Here is a 26,087-nt window from a genome sequence, read left to right on the forward strand (position 1 = left end):
TGGTCGAAAGCCTCCTGACACTCTGCCGTCCAACCTACCGCAGCATCCTTTTTCAGCAGCCGAAATATGGGTTCACAAGTTGCTGTGAGTTGAGCGATGAACCTGCTAATGTAATTGAGTCTACCCAGCAAACTCATTACCTCTGTTTTGTTCCTTGGCGGTGGCAAATCTCGGATGGATTCAATTTTGGATGGGTCTAACTCAATCCCCCGTCGACTGACGATGAATCCTAGCAACTTTCCTGATGGAACCTCGAATGCGCATTTGGCCGGGTTAAGCTTGATATCATACCTCCGGAGTCTTTGGAAAAATCTCCTTAGGTCTGCTACATGGTCCTCCTAACGCCAAGATTTGATGATCACATCATCGACGTACACCTCAATTTCCTTGTGTATCATGTCATGAAACACAGCAGTCATTGCTCGCATGTACGTCGCCCCGGCGTTCTTTAACCCGAATGGCATTACCCGATAGCAGTAGGTTCCCCATGGCGTAATAAACGCTGTCTTCTCAGCATCCTCCTCGTCCATTAGGATCTGATAATAACCCGCATAGCAATCCACAAAGGATCCGATCTCGCGCCCAGCGCAGTTATCGATCAGGATATGAATGTTGGGTAGCGGGAAATTGTCCTTGGGACTTGCTTTGTTGAGGTTGCGGTAATCAACGCATACCCTGATTTTTCCATCCTTCTTTGGGACCGGTACCACATTGGCCAACCACTCGGGATATCGAGTGACCCGAATGACCTTCGATTGCAACTGCTTGATCACTTCTTCTTTGATCTTTACACTCATTTCTGTTTTAAATTTTCTTAGTTTTTGCTTGACCGGAGGGTATGCCGGGTCAGTGGGTAATTTGTGAACCACTAAATTGGTGCTTAATCCAGGCATATCATCATATGACCATGCAAAAACATCTTTGAATTCCCTGAGAGTTTTGATCAATTCTGCTCTGACATTCGGCTCAATGTGGATGCTAATTTTGGTCTCTTGGACGTTATCAGCGTCTCCTAAATTCACAGCCTCGGTGTCATTTAGGTTAGGCTTGGGTTTCTCTTCAAATTGGCACAGTTCTCTGTTTATTTCTTCGAAGGCTTCACCTTCGTCACATTCAGATTCATCGTCACAAATGACCTTTTGCCTCATTGAGTCGGTTTCAGATTGATTTATTAGACTAGGTCGAAGATCCGCTGTGCATGCCATGTCATTAGAACCAGTAAAAAGAGAACTGTTCAGAAAGAAAAAGAACAAGACAAAAATTAAAATGAGACAAAAGAAGAGAACTTTATTAAATTTGCAGGATAAAAGGGTTCACACTTTTACAAAAACGAAAGTAAAATTTGGATTACACCCTTGAATAATCCGATCAAACAAACAAACAAACAAAACATTAATCAAAGCCTACTACCAAGACTCCCCTCGGACAGGGAGAGGAGTAACCGTCCAATTGTTGGTCTTGGCCTCAGGCCCCACAAATTGTATCTCTGCTCTGCTGGAACCTTCTCCAGCTTCCACCATACTGACATCTGTGAATAGCCTCTCAAAACTCTAATTCAGGTCTTTATTTATACCGATCAAAGGTCCTCGAATCTTTGGGATCGCTGACCCCTTGGCACTTGCTTTAACAAAAGACCTTGAGAGGCGTGGCACTGGTTTAGGCAGAAACCAGACCCTCTTCTTCATTCTTCGCGCCTCCTTCCTGTCTGCTGCGGTTGGTTTGAACCCCAACCCGAAGGTTTCCAGATTCTTAGGAAGGGAAACAGGTTGGACTATCCCTTGAAGTTCAACTCCCATGCCTTTTCCCGGCACAAATCCATTACCCAGCATTTCTGATACCATCATGACTGTTGCGGCAGCTACCCTAGGGTGCTGGATGATTTCTCCTTCAGAAATTTTGTTGGCCGACCCTGTATCGAGAATCTGGTAGACCCAGGAACCCTTGTCATCAGTGGTCTCTATGAAAGGCACAATGGTTCCGCTCATGGTGCATGTTGTATCCTCGCCGTGCAACACGACCTCTTGTCTTTCCCACTCGAACTTCACTGTCTGATGTAGGGTGGAAGGCACCGCTTTAGCTGCATGAATCCAGGGTCGTCCTAACAGCAAGTTGTAAGATACCGTGGCGTCCAATACCTGGAATTCCATGGTAAACAGGACCGGACCAATGGTCAGTTCAAGTACAACATCCCCCACAGTGGCTGTTCCGTTTCCGTCAAACCCTCGGACACAGATGCTATTCTCCCGGATTCTTCCACGGTCAATCTTTAACTGGTCCAGGGTGGATAATGGACAAATATTGGCGCTTGAGCCGTTATCCACCAATACTCGGGTTACCACCGAGTCTTCACATTTGACAGCTAGGTATAGAGCTTTATTGTGCTCCGTTCCTTCCACCGGCAGGTCATCATCTGAGAATGTCACTCTGTTCACCTCGAAAATCTTGCTGGCAATGGTTTCCAGGTGGTTTACAGAAATCTCACTAGGTACATGGGCCTCGTTCAATATCTTTAACAGGGCCCGACGATGTTCCTCGGAATGGAGGAGTAATGACAATAGTGAGATCTGGGCAGGTGTTTTTCTCAGCTGCTCAACCACAGAATAGTCTTGTACTTTCATCTTCCTCAGGAATTCTTCAGCCTCTTCTTCTGACACTGGCTTCTTGGTTGCCACTGGGTTGGTTTTTCTTAACTCCACCGGGGCAAAACATCGACCTGATCGAGTCAGCCCTTGCGCTTCACAACTGACTTCTTCCACCTGTTTTCCTTGGTACGTCACCACTGCCTTTTCATATTTCCAGGGCACAACCATGCTGTCAATCATCGGCAGTTGGACCACCGGCTTTATGGTCACCCGTTCTCTACATACCCCTTTCAACATGACTGCCGGTGTGGGCAGGATCCCTGGTATTACCAACTTGCTTGGCTCGGGTTTGCTTGCTATGACGGACGGGCTCTTCCCCAATATCACTACCGGCTTGACGCCTTCTCCCTGCGACTGTACACTCGTTCCTCCACTGGTTAAGACTTCTTTCGGGGCGGCTTGGATCATCATCACTGTTTGTGAGGGTTTTCTCAATTCTCCTTCCTCACACACCAACTCAATCATGTGAGTTTCGTGGTGCGCTGGCAGTGGGTTTTGGTTGATGTTAGGAGCCTCCGGTGTCTGGACCTCGATCTTATTGGTGTCAATAAGATCCTGTATGGCATGCCTTAACTTCCAGCACTTCTCGGTATCGTGCCCGAGCATCCCTGAACAGTATTCACAACTGATTGAACGATCCAAATTCTGAGGCGGGGGATTTGGTTCCCGAGTATGGACAGGACTAACCAAACCCAATTGCCGCAGCTTGTGGAACACAGTGGTGTAGGTTTCTCCCAGTTCGGTGAAGGTTCTTTGCTTCCGCAACCTGTCATTCCTAGCATCTGGATTTCCCCGGAAACCTGCCCCTGAAGGGTTTCTATATGCCCTTGGTGGAGGGTAGGTGTTTTGTGGTGGTGCATATATGTTCTGGGGAGCCGGTGCGCGCCATTGTGGGCGAACCGGAGGCTGAGTGTATACCTGGGCTTGGTGTACGGAACAATGTGGTTCTCGAGGTGGATAGAAATTTTGTGGTGGGTTGTATGGGTAATTTGACCTGTGAGGCCTGGGTTGGTTGTAATGCAGCCTACCAGCCCGGGACCAACTGCCTGCCTCGATCGTGGCAACCTCTTCTTTCTTTCTTCTCAATGCACCTCCCGTGCCGCTTTGAATAGCCTAGGTCGTGGCCTTAAGTGCCGAATAGTTCAAAATCTTGTCCGACCTCAAACCTTCTTCTATCATGACCCCTATTTTGACCACCTCGTTGAAAGATTTTCCAACCGTTGTCACCAAGTGACCAAAGTAGGTTGGATCCAATGTCTGCAAAAAATAGTCCACCATCTCTCCCTCTCTCATGGGAGGATCGACTCTAGCTGCTTGTTCTCTCCAGCGGAACCCGAACTCGCGAAAACTTTCCCCGAGTTTCTTCCTGGTTCTCAATAACGTGAGACGGTCAGGGACTATCTCCAGATTGTACTGGAAATGACCTGCAAAAGCCTGCTCTAGATCATCCCACGTGTACCACCTGCTGAAATCTTGCCTGGTATACCATTCCAGTGCAGATCCACTCAGACTTTGGCCGAAATAAGCTATCAAAAGCTCATCCTTGCCTCCTGCCCCTCTCATTTTTCTACAGAATCCCCGTAAATGTGCCATGGGATCACCGTGCCCTTCATATAAATCAAACTTGGGCATCTTGAACCCAGCCGGGAGTTGGACATCTGGGAAAGGGCACAGATCTTTGTATGCCACGCTGACTTGATTGCCCAGCCCGTGCAAGTTCCTGAAGGATTGCTCCAGGCTTTTGAACTTTCTCAACACTTCATTCTGTTCAGGGGCCTTAACCAGCTTCTCAACCTCTGCCGGTACTTCCAAATGGGGATTGTAAGCCTGTGGTTCGGGTGCATGGAATGTAGGCTCAGGGGGATAGTATTGGGTGTCGTGAGCCTGAAACAACGGCTCACTAGTCGTTCGCTGCAAAGGGGCTGATGTAGGTCCCACAAAAATGGGAATATTGGACGCTGGGAGAGGTTGATGGGGTGGTGGAGCTTGGGAATCATGAGGGCTTCTTTCTTGATGATAGAGGGGATTTGGGCGGCTTGTGGAAGGGCCAGAGTGAGGGTATTCCGGCATGTGTCCCAGTGTCTCAGGGCTCTTTTGTGTTTTGGCTAGGGCTAGCTGCATTGCATGCATCTCTAGTCCCATCCTTTCAATCTTTTCCATTGCTTCTTTTAGCAACTGGCTCATCGGCCTTTCTTCCTCATTACTATTCTCCGAAGTAGTCATACTTGTTGCTACCGGTCCTTTGGATCTGGTTTGGTATGAATGTGTTGCCAGAATTCTTTAACAACTAACTGTCTGATGTCAGACAACAACAAACTTTGTTAGTGTTAGAGCTTAACAAATTTGATCATAACACATAGAGGATGCAATGCACCTAGGCAGTTAACCGTTTCTACATGCTTTGCTTCAAACCACATGCGTCATCCCGGACCCTGCGTTTTATTTTATTTACATTTTCTTTTCTTTATTTATTAAAAGTGGTCGAATCTTATGGGGATTGCCTACGTATCACGTCCCCGCGCGAATCAGACCAGGCGTAGTTCTGCCTCAAAGCAAAGACACACAGTAATTCTTCTGGAGTCACTTAATTTCATTATCAAAATTTGCTATTACACAGTACTTAAAATAAAAATAGCAGAAGTACAGACTCCACGGTTTTAAACTTGGTTTAACGAAAAGAAAACAACATATGGGAAAACAACCAAAGCCAAATAAACAGGACTTGACCAAAACTAATTCTCCAATTTTAAGGGCCCACGAGGCATCATTCGGCCTTTTCGCGGCTCTAGGTGTAAGGTCTCTTTGCAGGCTCTTCAACTCGCTCATAATCCGGCGGACGCAGCCCATGATGGAAACAAGGAGGGTCTTCCGAGGTGTTCGCTCACATGCCAAGCATTTCATGTAGATGTAATGCCCTATTTCATCAATCCTTGCTCGAATGTTATCTCTTTCACTGAGCAACTGCCTGATTTGTTGGTTCTTTAACCCCAGTGCCTGAGCATCGTCGGCAAGTCGATCCTGAAACAACCCCATTTGTCTTTCCATGCAGGCCATTGCATCGTAGCACTGTCTTCTGTCGGCCTGGGCGTCTCGTGCTTGTTTGCCGATCCGATCATGTAGAGTGGAGCTCGTCTCCCTTAATATTCTGACGCTCATTTCATAATCCCTTATGACCTGTTGCAAACGCTGCTTCCGGGCTATTGCGTACTTTGCCCCTCTGACCTTCATCCTTGTTATGCAAGCTCTTGATTGTTCTAATTCTTCTTGGCTTTGGATGACCTGATTTCTCAAACTTGCTATCAATCTTTCATCAGAGCGACGCTTCTGTCGGTCAACGTTACTCTTACTGGCTTGGTGAAGGCGGGCCTTCAAGGTTTGGTTTTCTTGGGCTAACTTGTTTCTTTCAGCCTGCTCCGAGGCGACTTGCACATTGTTCTCAAATACAAGCCTTTCAACTTGTTGCTTTAGCTTCCCGATTTCGACCCGGTAACCTTTCTCCCTTTTTAACCATCCCCATTGCTCTTGTGAATCATTGGTGAAGTGTTGGAAGTGGGCCCTTTTAGCAGGTCTTTGCCGAGTCTGAAACCTTCTTTCGAACCAAGCATCGTACTTTGGGTCTACCTCACCTTTAGCTAGCTCTCGTACCATGGTTTTGGGCTCCAAGAATCTACATTCATGCCACAGTTTTCTAATCTTCCCCTCGGGGAATATGACTCCCGGGCTTAATTCCAAGGCATGCTTGCTCAGATTTTCATCATTAGGGACTACTTGAAACCTGCCCAGTTGTCGTAATACCCGATGAGGGGCATATGGCTGGATGCTGCGAAGCCCCATTAAGAGAACATGACATTCTTCAGCCGACATATAGATAACCTCAGTATCAGTCAACCAACCAAATGCCCATTCAATTTGGTCAGATGTTGTTGACCTTAACCGTGTAAACCATTCTTCGACACCTTCAGGAAATCTGGCGCCTGTCATGCGCTTCTTGAATCCGCTGATACAATTCTTCTCGGTCAACCCGTGGTTCATGTATCCTACTCGGTGATGGAGGTGTTCCTGCATCCATAGCTGAAGTAACAGGTTGCAACCTTGGAAGAACGTACCTCCTTCTCGGCATATAGTAAGAGCCCGGTAGATTTCGGACAAAATCAAAGGAACCACAGTACTATTGGTTCTTTTGATTGCCACGTCGGCCATCCCTACCAGACCTATCTCTATCTTTTTGTCCTTCCTTGGGCAGACCATGACTCCCAAGAATGCTGTGATAAAAGCCAAAGTACGTCTTGCTTCCCATTTGTTTTTGTTCCCGCCGTGAGTTAGCCCAAGGTTCGGTTCCTCGAAACCCTGCGGGGTTCCGTACCGCTGATACAAGAAATGGAGATCACAACATCCTCTCGATAAATTGTCATGTTGTACCTTCCGACTAATGCTTAGTAGATCTAGAAACGCATGCGGGGACACTGGCCTTGGCGAAAGCAAATATTGCCCTCTTAACTTCTCATTCAGTCCCGCATATCTGGCAACTTCCTCAAGTGTCGGTGAAAGTTCAAAGTCAACAAAACGGAATACATTGCAGGTGGGGTCCCAAAATGGTATTAGAGCTTCAAGAATATCTGTCCTCGGCTCAACACCCAACAAATTTACAAAACCTCCCAATATTCTTCCTATTACCCCTTTGCTATCGGCTTCCAAGTCATTCCACCACATGTGGAGTTGTAGAGGGACCTCGCTGAGGGCTGAGAATGGTTCATTTTGCTCTGTGTTCATCCTGCACATTTATTAGGGTGACCTTTTAGGTGAAAACAAAAACCTTTATTTTGACTCTAACCAAAAATCTTTGGACAAAAACAAAAAATTTATTTATATACATGTGTATACATATATACATATATGCTTTATGGTATATCATTTTTGGTAAAAATGGAAAAAGAGTTGGACCCGATGAGGGTTGCCTACGTATCTCACATCCGGTGAGAATCAAACCGACGTAGTTCGGGTGATAAACTAACTGGTTTATTTATTTCTATTTTTTTTTATTTTTTTTATTATTATTTATTTATTTATCTTATTTTTTTTTTTTTAAAAATAAAAATTTCCCAACATTCAAAACCGGTCATCATGCATGTTTGAAGCAAATAAATGCACAAGCAGTGAGTAGGATGCATCAGGATGGCCTTTTCTATTTCAGGTTGCTATTCCTAGACGGACCCAACCCCTGTGTTGAGTTCCCTAAGTCAAATGCACATGATGCAAATAAACGTTCCTACTAGGGATCCGGCATGTGGCTTTGTTATACTAGGTTCAGAACTTGGGTGCTTGTTCTAGACCTGGCTTACCCGAGCGGACAGCTCGAGCCAAGGGGGGGTAGCGTACCGGGAATACAGAAGCTTCACTGGCTTAGCAACTTATCCGAACCTCGTTCTAAATTGGGATTTGACACTATACAGAAAAGAAGTCATACGAAGTACGCCCTTCTTCATGATTTAGAAGACTCAGAAACGATATGGGGTTTCGGCACAGTTTATATACAGTTCACGTAATATCAAAGCAGTAAAAGCAGCATTTAACACATTAGGCTCAAACATGTAAAAATCAGATAATAGATAAAGCCAAATAATAACAATTATTTTAAGCTCGAATTCTTAACCCTGAACCAGTGGTTCTGGGTCCATCCCCAGCAGAGTCGCCAGAGCTGTCACACCTCCTTTTTCCGCGCCCGGGAGGCACAGGGGGAGTTTTTCCAATTAAAGGACAATCGAAACGGGATTTGTTTATTTATTTCAGAGTCGCCACTTGGGAGATTTAGGGTGTCCCAAGTCACCAATTTTAATCCCGAATCGAGGAAAAAATAATGACTCTATATTACAGTCTGCGTACCAGAAATCCGGATAAGGAATTCTGTTAACCCGGGAGAAGGTGTTAGGCATTCCCGAGTTCCGTGGTTCTAGCACGGTCGCTCAACTGTTATATTCGGCTTATTTATCTGATTTTTAATACAATTATGAACCATGTGCAAATTTTATCTTTTAACCACTTTATTAATTATTATTATTAGGAATGTGAACGTCGCTTAAAACATGTCTTTAGACTGCGTCACATGAAATGCACCCACAATCCGGAACATATCTTATTTGACGTTTTGGGATTTGGATTTGGGTCGCATGAAATGCACACCCCAAGTTTTAAGAAAGTAAATTATTAAACACGCGCCTAAAAGACTATCGCGTTATTATTTTTGGGAAGGCCACGAAATTCACTAAGCGGCCCTCCTGAATTCTAAGTAATTTAAAACAAGTATTTACTGAGGGCCCCGCAATTTGTATTTTTATTCGGCGAGGCTCATCTCATTCTTATTTTAAAAGGATATCCTATAGCAACTATGTTTCTTGTCGTGTTTGTCTCTATCAATCGAAAGCAGTAGATAGTCCTAATTAATTAATGCTTGCAAGTTATTTTATAACAGAATTCGGAAATGCTAAAATCAGGAACAAGGTTGCGCGCACAGTCAGTCGAATAAATAATCATGGGCCCAAATTCGACCCATGCGTGATGGGCCAAACCTGGGCCACTGCTTGCTCGAAGCAGGCCGGCTAGGCCTGTTTTGGCCTGAACTCGACCTTTATGGGGTTGAGATTGCAAGTTTGGTGTTCTTTGTCTTAACAGGTGGTTTACTAGTTATATGAGACCATCAATCCGAAAAGGAAGAACTTAATCCAGGATGTACAGTGTTCATACTTGGTATACATTACAACATATACTGCAAAGTAAACTAAAATCTGAGATGCAACCTATCTTATTGAACATATTATCACCTATCAGCATGCATATGTAAGCTACCATTTAGCTAACTTATATTGATATACACTAGGCATACAGGCTGCTTCGATTGTCAACACAAGAATGAAAATTATCATACAATACATGATATCTAATATAACAGTATATATATGAAAATCAACTTCAAGTCTTTTTCCTTTTTTTTGCATTCATGCTCAATGTTCCAATTACATTTGATAGTGCCTTGGTTGTGTACCTGATGTAGAGGAACAGAAGAAGAAGGAAAAGGATCAGCTGAGTAGCACACAACAAACAACAGCAATCAGCAGATTCACAGCAACAACACAGCAACAAACAACCAGCCAATAATGATGAAGCTCAGGAAAGAGTCGAACAACAAATGGACAATCCCAGTGGTGTCCACAGTCCACAGACAAACAACAATATTTCCCAGAACCAAAGAGAAACCAGCAAATAGTCGAATACCAAACCAGTGATCCCAGAAAAACAGAGTGGGAAACAACAGAGATAGCAGAGTGTTCAATGCAGCAAACACTAACAGTTCAACAACCAACACACAGCTCAGTCAATGCAGACGACAGAACTTGGCCAAGGCAGCTTGACCAATATGAGTTCTTATTCAACTTTCAGATGGTGTTTGGTTACAATCTATTTGGAAACTAACTTATGTTTTCAGCTTTCTTTGAACTCAGTAAACCCTTTTTTAGACTAGAAGTTTCAGCTTTAAGACTAAAAATTCCAGCCTTTTTCTCTTTTTCTGAAGACTAAAAAGTCCAGCCCCTTTTAAGTTCTCAAATGGCCTATTTATAAGCCAAATGAACCAGTGCAACTGAGCTGCCCTCGTGCTGCAACTTGCAGCCTGCCCATACTCTTTAAAGCCCATCCTTGAGCATCTCTTGATGCCAGCCATTGGTTCCCCACGCCTGGTTTTGTTTAATCAAGAGTGATGGGCTCATTTTATTATTCATTTTAAGCCCCATACCCTTGTGTCTTGTTCCCCATTAGTATTAGTTTAATCTTAATTAGTACCCTACTTGTCAGCTTCATTTAAACTAATCTTTCTGTCCTTTTTAACACCCCAGAATACCCCTGCTTAACCTTGATTATTACTGCCCTGCCTATTGCAGCATCAGGGCACTTTGGGCTTTGAACATTCGATTTCAGAACTGCCCCAGCCTGGCCTTTTAATTGTTTACAATGTAGTTACAAACTAACATTCATGGGTAATGCCCAACATTCAAATCACAATACAGGCTCATTAGTCATGCGACATTATTAGCTCATTCGATTCATTAGTTATAGAAAATTAATCGACGACATTTATCGAGTCGACTATACTAATTATAGCAGGTAATAATCAGTCGCTCGTATAAACAATACGTTCAGGGACCTAAAGGGTATCAGACAACTTTTGTTAAATTACTGGGCCTATATGAATTAATTCATTTGACGACTAATCTAACTGACGATCATGTTTATCACAGAGTGTATTCAGAACACAAACAGAAGACAATCGACCAAATAAAAGGCCTTTAACAGAGATGGAAGAAATCTGAATGAAAAAATAACAACATAACAAACAAACACAACGGAACATGCTGACAACTTAATTAGAACTAAAACAAAAGAAAGGAAAACTTACCTAAAAGGTTTGAAATCAAAAATGACCCAAATTCTGATTCAACTTCGAACCCTTGAGGCCGAACAAACTTTAATCAGGGTGTTCTCACATGAGAACACCTTGATTAAGGTCTATTAGACCTCAAACCCTTGTCAAGACCGGCCGGATTCCCCAGGTGCATGTGTTCTAAGGTCTGGATTTCCAGATCTAATTTTTAGGGAGTTGTAGGTAGATTCGGACCAAACCAAGCTTGGTTTGGTCACGAGGAAGGTCAGGGGAGTGTCTGATACAAAGATGGTGAGGTTTGGTGTAGATCGAGTTCTGTCTCGAATCTTCAAATCCAGATTCGAGACGATAGGAGATGATTCGAGGTTCGTGGTTAGTGGATTCGTGTTCAGGGGAGTGAGGGGGTCTTAGGGTGTTCGGGAGGTGGCCACCGGCGTTCATGCCGCCGGGTTTTGGTGGAAGGGAAAACTAGGGCGGCTTGCTAGGGTTTGGGGGTTTCAGGTTGGGGAAGGAGACGAGTGAGGGGTGGGGTTCGGATAGGGGGTGCGGGGTGTAAGGGAAGGTTTATATATGGATTGAGGGTTTAGATCCTGGCCGTTGGATCAATTGAGATCAAGGGCCAGGATCTACTCATTGAGGAGAGACGACGTCGTTCGGGAGCTGATAGTGGGTTAAGACCGGGTAGGGGATTGGATCGGGTCATGTTGACGGGTTTAGAGGAGGGCCTGGATCCGTTGGATCAATGGGGTTGGACGGCTTAGATCATCTTGCCTGAAATGACGTCGTTGAGGCGAGTTGATCAGCCGGATCTGGACCGTTCGTTTGAATCAGATCAACGACTTTGGTAGGGACGCCGATACGGCGTCGTTTGAGTCCGTGTTTGGGCAGGCTCGTCTTGGATTGGATCAGTATTTTGGTTTTGGGCCTTGTTTCGGGGCCCAAATCAGATTTTCCTTTTCCTCTCTCCCTTTTTTTTTAAATTAAACAAAAATTCCTAAAATAATGTAAAAATTAAAATAAACCTACACACATATTGAGTGACACCCACAACGATAAACACACATAAAATAAAAAATAAAATAAAATAAAAATGGTTAGATCGCAGTTTAGAACGAACGATGCACACATACACATATTTTTTGAATTTTCTTTTAACGACAGGCATTTTTGTATTTTTGTTTGATAATGACTAGATGCAAAATGGACAGTCCTACAAACGACTAATAACACATGTCACGAAAACTTGAACAATTGAAACCATTTGTCACTTATTTTTATTTTCTTTTGGAGTGATTGTTGGTGAAGCAAAAATCACGTGCTTACACATAGGTCTCACAATTCACAGACATGCTTAGTAGAGTCTGAGGGATCGGTACAAAGACGTCTGTGTCACACCTCCTTTTTTACGCCCCGCCCCCGAGGGGTAAGATGCGCGGGTGGAGTTTTTCCAATTTAAGTGACAATATTCAAAATGGGATTATTTATTTAATTCAGAGTCGCCACTTGGGAAAGGTTTGGTTTTTGGTGTCCCAAGTCACCGGTTTATCTTGAATCCCAAATCGAGGAAATTTTCGACTTTTCCAAATGAAGTCTGCGAACCAGAAATTCTAAGTAAGGAATTCTGTTGACCCGAGGGAAGGTGTTAGGCATCCTCGAATCCCGTGGTTCTAGCACGGTCGCTTAAATTGTTATAATGGCTAAGTATCTGATTTAAATACAGGTTGTGACTTATGTGCTTTTATTAAGTTTAAACCGCTTTTATTATTATCATTTGTTTTATAGAATTGCAACGTCGTGAAAATGCACCTCAAACCACGTCACAGTCAATGCGCCCGTAGTTGTTAACACATTTCGACTCCATCGAGATTTGGATTCGGGTCACATCAATGTGCACCCAAGTTTAACAGTGTAATTTATTAAGGGCGCCTAAGGGGGTCTAGTGCGTTATTATTTGTGGAAGGCCATGAAATTTATTAAATGGCCTATCCTGAATTCTAGATAATTATCAAGGTTATTTATTGAGGACCCCGCGATTTTCATCTCATTTGGCGAGGCTCGTCTCATTTTTTTAGAAGGAACATCCTAAAGCGATTACATTTCTAATGTGTTTATCTCTTAAAAAAATAGAAGAAAAGATGCGTGCTATTTTTACTATGTGTTTGGCCCAAATCCAGATTTTTAGCTAATCATCCAATTAATTATTTACGGGATGAAGAAACATTGTACCTCATGTAAACATGCTTTGAACTTGATAAAAGAAACGTATATGGGATTGATGAAATGCTATGACTGTTACAAGAGCTCCTTAACTTTAACTTATTCAAACAAGATTAATTAAGATTGCTTGTTAAGAAATGCGACTAATGGTATTTTACTCATCCTATAAACTGCTTCACGCAAACTGAAACTCAAGAGTTTGAAACTGTATTGTCTTTAGCTAAATCTTAAACAATCATTTGCCCCTACATATTCAAAACATGCTGAAATGGCGATTTTGAGTTAGCAATTGTATTAAAATGGCTGCACATTTCATGGATTGTATTTACATCTTATGTACTACCAAACGAATAAAATGTCACAGCTCCAGATGGGCATAAACTTTAATTAAGTACAACCTTACTAATGTGTCTCTATTAGGCTAACAGACCAAGAAACTGCATATCTTAACAACATTAAAAAAGGCAATTCGTAAGCAATACAACAGGTGATTATAACTCCTTCAAATCTTTTGATTCATGCTTTCATTGTTACATCAAATGCGAGTCTTAGTATGTACCTGGATATTGGATACAACAGGAGAAGCAAGGGGTCAGTAGGGCAATAGAAGCGATACCAAACAACAGCAGTAACAGCAGGTGCCAAATAGAACAGAAATCCCAGTGCAAGAGGCCAATAAAGCCAATGGAGGAGAGGCAGAATGAGACAAATTCCCAGTAGTAATGGAGTCAGAGAATCAAGCAATCCAATTCCAGGGGAAGCCAACAAACAAATCCAAACAATAGACTTAACTGACACTTGAAGGAAAACAGGACTAACTTGGACAGTTTGAACAAAATGAGAATCGACAAACAGTAGGGAGAAGACAATTCCTGATTTTTGTGATATCTCTTTCCCTATCTCCTTTCTTTTCAAGTTCTAATATCAGTCCTCAATTTGAAATCTATTTGGTTTATCAAAGAGAAAACTTTTCCAGTTTCTGTTTTCAGAATTTGAAACTTTCAGATGTTCCCTCTCATTGCCTCTCTCTATCTCTGTATGCTTTTTCTGTGTATCTCTATCAACTCTCTCTTTCAAAACTCCTCCCAGTGTGTGTGTGTTTCTTCTCTAATCCCCCCTCTCCTAATCTCAGATCCTCCCCTTTTATAAGCCTCCACATCAAAACTTTTACAGCCTGTTAGATTAATCAGATACCCCTCCCATGTGCCCATTACTTTTCAGTTTCCACTCAACTATTTAAGTATTAATCCCATGACATTCCCTTAGCAGGCTTTAACTTTTTTACTTTATTATCTAAAAGCAAGTATGGGCAGTAAAATATATCTGACAGCATATACTGTCAGATTGTTTAAAACTTAAAAGCTTCTTAATGCAGAAAAACAGGCTGTGCACAAGGCACATGAGGTGCACCAATGCACATGCTGTGCACGAGTGCACATGCCTTCCAATTCAGGATTTAAACATAAACAATCCCTTTTTACATTGACTGGTCCAAATCAACAGCTATAGGTAAACGAAACTGATTCTGAATTGATTTCAACAAATGTTCAACAGAAGCAAATCGATTTACTATGCTCAGACAGTTGAAATTAATTGACGACACATGTCGACTCGACTATATTAGCATTATCGTACAAAATCGTAGCCGAAAATCAAACATTCAGAAGTATAGGATACATGACTCGACTTATACTGATTAAAATAGAATGGTGCATCCGAGGAATCAGTTAGTTAGTACAAATTGGAATACAACCAATACGCATGCCGTATCAGAATAGGAGGAGAAGGATTCAGACAAACACAGATGTTCAAACAGAGTGGACGAACAAAAGTTGATAAAAATTCAAAACACAAATTGACACAAAACATGAACAGACATCTAATCCCTCACATGGACCAAACAAATAAGGGAAGAAGGCAGACTCACCTCAAATCTTGAAAAATCGGAAACCTTGAACCGGACTTGGACAGACTTTCTTAGGGCTGAACGGACTTTAATCGAAGTGTTTCTCAGATGAGAAACACTTCGATTAAGGTCCCTTGGACCTTAATTTCTTTGGCTCGAACGGGTATGAACTAGTGACGAGGAACTACAAAGTTCCAAAACTCAGATCCGGGATTCATGTTTCCCTGGTTAGATTCGGACCAAACCAAGTATGGTTCGGTCACGAGGGGGGTCTGGGGAGTATCTGGTACAAAACTGGGGTTGGTTGGGTCAGATCGAGTTTTGACTCGAATCTTCGAATGAAGATTCGAGGACCTGGGGGTGATTCGAAACATGGGGTTGGTAGATTTGGGTTCAGGATGGCCTGGGGGTCCTATGGTGTTCAAGGGAAGGTCACCGGCATCCATGCCGCCGGCTTTCATGGCGGAAGTATGCAGAGGCGGCTAGGGTTTTAGGTGTTGTGGTGAAGACGACGAAGGCTGGGGTTTGGATAGGGGGGGGGGGCAGGGTAGTGTTATGCGCTTATATAGTTAGTGGGCAAGTGGATCCTGGCCGTTGGATGAGACGAGATGAAGGGCCAGGATCCTTCGGCTAACAGGGAACGACGTCGTTTCAAGGGTAAGGGGTTGGGGTCGGTCCGGGTGTAAATGGGTCGGGTTTGTTGATGGGTTATGGGGATTGATCTTGGCCGTTGATCACTCTGAGATCAACGGCCCAGATCAGGCACGACTCAAACGACGTCGTTTGGACGTCCTGGGCATCAGGTGACCTGGGCTGGGCAGGCCTGGGTCTTGGGCTGTTTGTTTGGGCCAATTTTGTTAAAATTGGCCCAAGTCCGGAAGGGGTCTTTTCTTTTTTTTTTTTTTTTTCTTCTTATTTATTTTAAAACAAAGCTAAGCCAAAAAAATCAAATTAAAATTAAATACACACTCAAATACAATTATTTGCACACATACTAAAATATTTCAAAACCGGTAAAGTCAAACCAAATAAAATCACGGACGAAAATGCCTATTCACGATTTTCTATTTAACGACCGAATTACGGTTTGAATTACGCAGGACACATATATATTTTTTGAATTTTATTTTAATAAAGTAAATAAATAAGAATGGGCCAAAATCACAAATAAATCCACAAGGTGCCGTACAGAAATCCGAAATTGTACAGCAGGGCCAATTATATTTGTTTTTTTATTTCTTTTTGGAGTGATTGTCGTGTGAAACAAAAATCACGTGCTCACAGCTGCCCCTCTTTGTTCGGAAACACGAAGGGTTTTCGTGCAAAGATCAAGTGAGCGTGTATGAGCGATTTTTGCCTATAGACCACTCCGTATGAAGCATTTTTTGAAAGATCTGACCGAATCTTGCTTCAAAGATTTCCTACATATCCTGGGCTAAACAGGAATCAGGTCAATGTAGTTCGAGAAGTTTTGGTAGCTGGGACTACCATGGGACTGCAATGCTTGCCGCTACTGCTGCTGCTGTTGTCACTGCTACGTCACTGACCGCCTTATTACAACCAAGCGAAAATTGGAAACTGAACTTAACTACTTTTATGCATGTCAACTGCTAGTTACAAGATTCCTATCTATGATTCTTTTACGACTTGATCTTGGGTCTTAGCTGATTCTGCTTGCAGACTCTGATCTGAATCTTGATGCTTGCGAGCTGTGGCGACTTGTTTTTTAATCTCCGGGATACCGAATAAAATGTGACCGGCAGAGGTCAGGACGTTAGTCAAATGTTGGAGTCGATTTGCTTTCCCTTTACTCTGATATCTCGGGATATCTCTTTTTTGTCTTTTTCTTCTTTGATTCCGAACTGGGATTCATCTCGTGGGTCATTTCGATTCATGTGGCTCGAGGTCAGACCTGCGGGAGAAAACAAACGAACGAAATTTTCTGCCCCAGTTTCACTAGGAAAATTTCGTTAATTATTCACTAGGTAGTTCATAAAATTGATGAAAGAGGATATGCATGCTCAGTGCAGGGTTGGAGCCCTAATATCGACTAGCTGGGGAAAAGTTCAGTGTAGGGTTTAAAACCCTAGCGCCGAACAAAGGGAGAATTCAGTTTAGGGTTTAAAACCCTAATGCTGCCTGAAAGGAAAAAAAGTTCAGTTTAGGGTTTAAAACCCTAATGCTGACTAAAAGGAAAATTCAGTTTAGGGTTTAAAACCCTAATGCTGATTGCATGGAAAAGCTCAGTTTAGAGTTTAAAACTCTAATGCTGGCTAAAAGGAAAAAGTTCAGTTTAGGGTTTAAAACCCTAATGCTGACTAAAGGAAAATTCAGTTTAGGGTTTAAAACCCTAATGCTGATTGCATGGAAAAGCTCAGTTTAGAGTTTAAAACTCTAATGCTGGCTAAAAGGAAAAAGTTCAGTTTAGGGTTTAAAACCCTGATGCTGACTAAAAGAGAATTCAGTTTAGGGTTTAAAACCCTAATGCTGATTGCATGGAAAAGCTCAGTTTAGAGTTTAAAACTCTAATGCTGGCTAAAAGGAAAAAGTTCAGTTTAGGGTTTAAAACCCTAATGCTGACTAAAGGAAAATTCAGTTTAGGGTTTAAAACCCTAATGCTGATTGCATGGGAAAAAGCTCAGTTTAGAGTTTAAAACTCTAATGCTGGCTAAAAGGAAAAAGTTCAGTTTAGGGTTTAAAACCCTAATGCTGACTAAAGAGAATTCAGTTTAGAGTTTAAAACCCTAATGCTGACTAAAGGAAAATTCAGTTTAGGGTTTAAAACCCTAATGCTGATTGCATGGAAAAGCTCAGTTTAGAGTTTAAAACTCTAATGCTGGCTAAAAGGAAAAAGTTCAGTTTAGGGTTTAAAACCCTAATGCTGACTAAAGGAAAATTCAGTTTAGGGTTTAAAACCCTAATGCTGACTAAAGGAAAATTCAGTTTAGGGTTTAAAACCCTAATGCTGACTAAAGGAAAATTCAGTTTAGGGTTTAAAACCCTAATGCTGATTGCATGGAAAAGCTCAGTTTAGAGTTTAAAACTCTAATGCTGGCTAAAAGGAAAAAGTTCAGTTTAGGGTTTAAAACCCTAATGCTGACTAAAGGAAAATTCAGTTTAGGGTTTAAAACCCTAATGCTGATTGCATGGAAAAGCTCAGTTTAGAGTTTAAAACTCTAATGCTGGCTAAAAGGAAAAAGTTCAGTTTAGGGTTTAAAACCCTGATGCTGACTAAAAGAGAATTCAGTTTAGGGTTTAAAACCCTAATGCTGATTGCATGGAAAAGCTCAGTTTAGAGCTTAAAACTCTAATGCTGGCTAAAAGGAAAAAGTTCAGTTTAGGGTTTAAAACCCTAATGCTGACTAAAGGAAAATTCAGTTTAGGGTTTAAAACCCTAATGCTGATTGCATGGGAAAAAGCTCAGTTTAGAGTTTAAAACTCTAATGCTGGCTAAAAGGAAAAAGTTCAGTTTAGGGTTTAAAACCCTAATGCTGACTAAAGAGAATTCAGTTTAGAGTTTAAAACCCTAATGCTGACTAAAGGAAAATTCAGTTTAGGGTTTAAAACCCTAATGCTGATTGCATGGAAAAGCTCAGTTTAGAGTTTAAAACTCTAATGCTGGCTAAAAGGAAAAAGTTCAGTTTAGGGTTTAAAACCCTAATGCTGACTAAAGGAAAATTCAGTTTAGGGTTTAAAACCCTAATGCTGATCGCATGGAAGAGCTCAGTTTAGAGTTTAAAACTCTAATGCTGGCTAAAAGGAAAAAGTTCAGTTTAGGTTTTAAAACCCTAATGCTGACTGGCTGGGGATAAAGCTCGAGAATACTACACGATCTATTTTTGAGTTTTCTTGTTTTAGATAAAAAGGAGTTTCGTGGAAGCTTACCTTTCGAGTGAATTCCTTATTGTCAAAATGTTTCTTGTACCTTCCTCTTTGGGCGACACCTGCTTCTTGCACGGTTGTCTTGGATTATACCTGTTTCAACTTTTCAGATAAAGAACAATTGTTAGTTCGGAAATGACGGTCGGTTCGGTGACCTCGATCGTTCCCAGTTGCTTTGTTGCGTCTTCATTTCTGTTGTGAAGTCCCGCCATTGATTTGATTCATATGCCGAAACCCTTTGGACCGCTCAGGCTTGTATTTCCAGATTCTGTGATGATTTGCCTCGTAAGGCTCTCTTTTTTTTGTGTCCCGTTTTGCTTGGAGGTTCTCAACGGGGGTTTTATTGGAGGTATTTTGTGGGGATTTGTACAAAAGGGAAGCTTTGTGGGGAATATTTACAAAGTGGATTCTTTGTGTGGATTTTGTACAATGGGCATGCTGGGGGATTTATTTCAAAGTGGGATTTCTAGAATTTGTTGGGGTAAGCTTGTTGGGGATGTCTACCAAAGGACCCGCTGGGATGTGCTGGGGAGATTCCATTTTTTTCTTTCTTTTTTTTTTCTTATAATTTTATAATTTGGGGAGATTCTGTGGGAGATTGTACAAGACTCTGTTGGGATTTGTACAGGGGGAGACTCTGTGGGGATTTGTCCGAAGGTGGACTTGCTGGGGAAGATTTCAAGATTTCTCTCTTTTCCTTTTCTCCGGAACACCATCAAACGTCATGATTCATCATGCTTGGGTAATCATATCAACGAGATGAGGTGCTTTCCTTCATGAGACGGGATTCCGTGTAAACAAACCATGCCACCTACCCTTTCCGGTGTGTCCTGAACTCGGGGTTAAAATGCGAAAGGGATTCGAAAAGAAACAAAAGGGGAAAACAAATCAGAAAAGAAATACCCTTTTCGGGGAGAGAAAGACTTATCTGAGGAAGATAATGCTGGCTTTAAATGACATGACATGCCTTTTGGACTGGACGTCTGACCTTCCATGAACTTGCGTTTTCCTAGACCAGAACAGATCTGTGGTTCCAAAACTGGTGGAACTTTGCCGCGACCTTCTTGGGGTGGCGTCATTCCTTTTCGGCCAACAGCGCCCTTTGCGGGTTTTCACTGGCTGACCTCTCTCATTTCTCTTCCTGTCGTCGCTTGATAGCACTCTTTGCGAGTTTCTACTAAACAAACTCTCTCATTTTGGTTTCTCTTCTCCCGTCGCCTCGTGGTGCCCGAAGGTTTTCACCGCCGAGACTCTCTCATTTTATTTCTCTCAACTCAGGGTGTGCTGGTTTCCTTTTGTGATGCTTATTGGTTTCCCACCATCTTTGGTAATTGATTTGAAGGCTTGTACCTGGTGAAGAGAGGTAGCTGATACTAAACTTCTCAAGTGTCTGACATGCCCCGGTTTTCCATTTCAGGGTGAATGGGATTTTGTTGTTGGTGTGACTGAACCTCAGGGAGAGGCTGCCTACGTATCCTTTCGGAATCAAGTCAAACGTAGTTCAGGCCTCAATCAATGTTTTGTTTTTTTTTTTTTTTTTTTTATTATATACAACGGCTCAAAAGGTAGTAGCGAGAATTGGGTAGTGTTTGGGGAGTAGTGGGGAATAAACACCTTCGCCCTTTTCAACGTGTCAGGACCACTTGGAGTATGATCTAGACGTAGTACCTCTTGACTGCATCTGCATTCACCGCTGTGTCAGGGTCATTTCCTTCGATATCACCTAAATACAATGCTCCTCTTGGCAATATTTTCCTTACGATGTATGGGCCTTTCCAATTTGGGGCAAACTTTCCTTTTGCTTCTTCATGATGCGGCAGAATACGCCTCAGTACCAATTGTCCCACTTCGAAATTCCGAGGTCGGACTTTCTTGTTGTAAGCACGGGCCATCCTTCGTTGGTATAACTGTCCGTGACAAACTGCAGCCATCCGCTTTTCGTCAATCAACGTCAATTGCTCCAGTCGAGTCTTAACCCACTCGCTGTCCTCGATTTCTGCTTCGACAATGATTCGAAGTGAAGGAATCTCTACCTCTGCCGGTATTACGGCCTCGGTTCCATAAACCAAAAGATAAGGAGTCGCTCCCACCGATGTGCGCACCGTAGTGCGATACCCCAATAACGCAAAAGGTAACTGCTCATGCCACTGTCGGGAACTTTGTATTGTTTTCCTCAAAATCTTCTTGATGTTTTTATTTGCAGCTTCTACAGCACCATTGGCTTTTGGCCGATAAGGAGTGGAATTCCTGTGTGTTATCTTGAATTGCTCGCACACGTCTCCCATCAAGTGACTGTTCAAGTTTGCTGCATTATCTGTAATGATAGTCGCAGGAATACCGAAGCGACAGATAAGATTTGAGTGTACAAAATCCACTACAGCTTTCTTGGTGACCGACTTGAGAGTGACAGCCTCTACCCACTTTGCGAAGTAATCGATGGCAACCAGTATAAACCTGTGTCCATTCGAAGCCTTTGGTTCAATTGGTCCAATGACGTCCATGCCCCAAGCGACAAATGGCCAAGGTGCGGACATGGGATGCAGTTCTGTGGGCGGTGCATGAATCAAATTACCGTGCACCTGACACTGATGACACTTCCGGACAAAGCTAAAGCAATCCTTTTCCATGGTCATCCAGTAATAACCTGCTCTAAGGATCTTCTTCGCTAAGACATACCCGTTCATGTGAGGTCCACACACACCTGCGTGTACTTCGTGCATGATTTTTCTCGCTTCCTCGATACCGACACATCTTAAGAGATTGAGGTCCGGAGTCCTCTTATATAACAATTCACTGCTCAAAAAGAAACCACTTGCATGTCGCCTAATGGTCCTCTTTTGATCTCCAGTTGCATGCTCGGGGTATTCTTGTGTCTTCAAGAATCTCTTGATGTCATGGTACCAAGGCTGCGTATTCGATCCCGTCTCGATTACACTGCAGTAACCGTGTCTTTCCTTGATTTGGATTTCCAAAGGATCGACGTGGGCGTCGCCCGGGTAGGGTAGCATAGAAGCCAGAGTAGCAAGTGCATCTGCCAGTTCATTGTGAAACCTCGGAATATACCTGAATTCTATTGAGTTAAAGCGCTTGCTGAGGTCCTCCACATGTTGTCGGTATGGGATAAGTTTGACATCCCGAGTTTTCCATTCGCCTTGAACTTGCCGGATGATCAGGTCAGAATCTCCCATAATCAGTAAGTCTTTGACATCCTGATCGATTGCCATATGTATGCCCATAATGCAGGCTTCATATTCAGCTGTATTATTTGTGCAGAAGAAACGAAGTCTAGCTGTGGCGGGATAATGCTGACCGGCAGGTGAGATCAAAATTGCCCCAATCCCTATACCCTTGGCATTCACGGCTCCGTCAAAGAACATCTTCCAAACATGAGCTTCCTCTGAGATCACTTCTACGGTGTTTACCTCTTCATCTGGAAAATAGGTATCCAATGGCTGGTATTCCTCATCGACCGGGTTTTCGGCCAAATGATCTGCTAACGCCTGGGCTTTCATTGCCGTGCGAGTGATATAAACTATGTCGAACTCCGTAAGCAAGATTTGCCATTTAGCCAGTCTCCCAGCAGGCATTGGTTTCTGAAATATATATTTCAAGGGATCCAACCTGCTTATGAGGAATGTAGTGTGGGCTTGGAGATAATGCCTCAGCTTTTGAGCAACCCATGTGAGAGCGCAGCATGTCTTCTCCAACAGAGTGTATTTGGCCTCGTAGCTGGTGAATTTCTTGCTCAGGTAGTAGATCGCCTGTTCCCTTTTCCCGGTCACATCGTGTTGCCCCAGGACGCAGCCAAAGGAGTTCTCCAAGACTGTCAGATACAAGAAAAGTGGCCTCCCTGGTTCGGGAGGGACCAAGACTGGGGGATTCGAAAGGTACTCTTTGACTTTATCAAAGGCTTCTTGACACTCCGTTGTCCACTTAATCGCCGCATCCTTTCTTAACAACTTGAATATGGGCTCACACGTGCTTGTCAGCTGGGCAATAAACCGACTGATGTAGTTTAGCCTGCCCAAAAGACTCATCACGTCTTTCTTCGTTCTTGGGGGAGGTAGATCTTTGATAGATTTTATCTTAGTCGGATCTAGCTCGATACCTCTCCTGCTTACGATGAAACCCAAAAGTTTACCTGACGGAACTCCGAAAGCGCATTTTGCTGGATTTAGCTTCAAGTCATACTTCCTTAGTCTCTCGAAGAATTTCCTCAAGTCTTGGATGTGATTATCCTGTGTCCTGGACTTGACTATTACATCGTCCACGTACACCTCTATTTCCTGATGCATCATGTCATGGAAAATGGCGGTCATGGCCCTCATGTAAGTAGCCCCAGCATTCTTTAAACCAAACGGCATGACCCGATAACAGTAGGTGCCCCAAGGCGTGGTGAAGGCAGTTTTCTCAGCATCCTCTTCATCCATCAATACCTGATGATACCCAGCGTAACAATCTACGAAAGACTGTATCTCGTGCTTGGCGCAATTATCAACGAGGATGTGGATGTTGGGCAGCGGGAAATTATCTTTAGGACTTGCTCTGTTCAGATCTCGGTAATCTACACATACTCGAGTTTTCCCGTCCTTTTTCGGTACTGGAACCACATTCGCCAACCATGTTGTATATTGGACTACTCGGATCACTCCTGTTTTCAGTTGCTTGGTGATCTCCTCTTTAATTTTGTCACTGACCTCGGTTTTGAACTTTCGTTGCTTTTGTTGAACCGGAGGACAATCAGGATGAATCGGCAATTTGTGAACCACTAGATCGACGCCTAGTCCCGGCATGTCATCATATGACCAAGCAAACACGTCTTTAAATTCAAGAAGAAGTTGAATTATCGCCTCTCGCGTTTTCTTGTCCGTGTGAATGCTTATCTTGGTCTCCCGGATTTCTTCCGGGGTTCCTAAATTTACCGGTTCAGTGTCATTCAGATTTGGCTTAGGTTTATTCTCGAAATATTCCAACTCTCGGTTTATCTCCCTAAAAGCCTCTTCCGCATCATATTCTGGTTCTGGATCCATTAATTCGCAGTTAAATAGCTCATTGTGATCCGGGCGTGAAGTCCGCAAGCATGTCATATTTAAAGCCGCATTATTAGGACTGAAAAGGAAGATAAGAGGAAAAGTAATAAAATCAGAACGAAAGAAAGAAAGGAAAGCAATGAAGATTTTTTTTTCATTTTCTTTGGAAAATTGGAAGACAACAACGTTTACAACTAGGAATTCGGAATAACAAATGAAAAGAAGAAAACGTTCAAGTTATGTCCCGGGGATAACTTGTGATACAGGAAAGGTGGCAGGACAAGTCTACCCGGACTTCCGTCTAGTTGGGAATGGCGTGATCTCCCAGTTTTGGAGCTTGGCGTTTGGCCCCATGTATATCATCTCAGCAGTGCTCGTGCCTTCGCCTGGTTGAACCATGTGGACCTCGTAGAGCATTTCCCTCATTGCCCCACATATTCCCTCGATTTCCTCAACTGTGAAGACCTCATCTTCTTCTTCTTCAGTGTACCCTGGCCTGACAAAAGTCGCATGTAAATCCGGCAGTGGTTGAGGCAACTTCCAGCCCTCATTTCTCCTTTTCTTTGCCCATTTTTCGTCTGCTGGAGTAGGTTTGAAACCTAGTCCAAAAGGTTTCTTGATGACTGGTAAAGTAATGGGTTCCGTCATTCCCTGAAGGGTTCGTCCAAGCCCCTTCCCTGGCCTAAATCCGTGTCGGATCATCTCTTTGGCCACCATAACCGAAGCGTTAGACAAGAAAGGCTGGGGGCAAGGTACTCCCTCTTCGTGCTGCTCTGCCAATACCACCTCGAAAGCTTGATAGACCGTATGCTCACTCCCTTCTCTTGGTTCAAGATACGGGATAGATGGGTCCCGATAAATGGCATGTTCATCTTCTCCATGGACCACGATCTCTTGGTCTTCATACTCGAACTTCACCATCTGGTGAAGAGTAGAAGGCACGGCTCCTGCCGCATGGATCCAAGGCCTGCCAAGGAGGAAATTGTAAGATGTGTCCATGTCGATCACTTGGAAAGTGACTCGAGATTCGACTGGTCCTATGACCAGCAACAGGTCTATTTCTCCCATGGTGTCTCTCTTGATACCATCGAAAGCTCTCACGCAGACGTTGTTGGGTCGAATTCTTCCGGTCTCAATTTCCATCCTTTGCAGCGTGGAGAGCGGGCAGATGTCAACACCTGATCCCCCATCCAGCATCACCCGCTTGACATAGTAGTCCTCACATTTGACTGTTAAATGCAATGCCTTGTTGTGTGCTGCTCCTTCCGGGGGTAGATCGTTCTTGCTGAAGGAGATTTGGTTGACGGCGAAGAATCTTTCGGTCATCCGCTCTAGTTGCTCCACCGAGGTTTCGACCGGTACGTATGCTTCATTCAGGGTTTTCAGCAGGATCTTTTGATGCTCGGTTGACCTCATTAATAGTGACAGCATGGACACCTGCTCAGGGTGCTTGCGCAGCTGGTCTATCACTTCATAATCTGGCATCTTCATCTGCTTGAAGAACACTTCCGCTTCTTCAACACTCACAGGCTCCTTTGGAGGGAAGCGCCTTTGTGTGGCGTTGTTCAGTTCTTGGGTATTTGAGTACCCTCCAACGAAAGTATTTTCTGGAAGTTCTTCCATGACCTCCTTACCTTTGTATGTTACCAAAGTCTTTTGATAATTCCACGGTACTGTGGACGGGTTGGTCATTGGCTTTTGTGGCACGCGTCCGATAACCACTGGCTCATTCAGCCGAGGTGGTTGAATCGTCCCCCGGACCACATAGGCCCCTTTTGGCACATACATAGGTTTTGTCTTTTTGATCCCGAAGTTCTGCGTCTTCTTGGCTTGACCTCGCGGTATGTAAAGAACTCCACCCTTTGCCGGTACCACTTTCTTCTCCACCTTCTTTTCAGGCTTGCTTTCTGCAGCCTTGGCCTCCTCCCCCTTTCTGATTTCTGGTCTGTTTCAGGCCTCCTCGCTGTGTCGACAATGGCAAT

This window comes from Nicotiana tabacum, chromosome 5, assembly GCF_000715075.1.
Source record: "Nicotiana tabacum cultivar K326 chromosome 5, ASM71507v2, whole genome shotgun sequence".
NCBI classification, from domain to species: Eukaryota; Viridiplantae; Streptophyta; class Magnoliopsida; order Solanales; family Solanaceae; genus Nicotiana; species Nicotiana tabacum.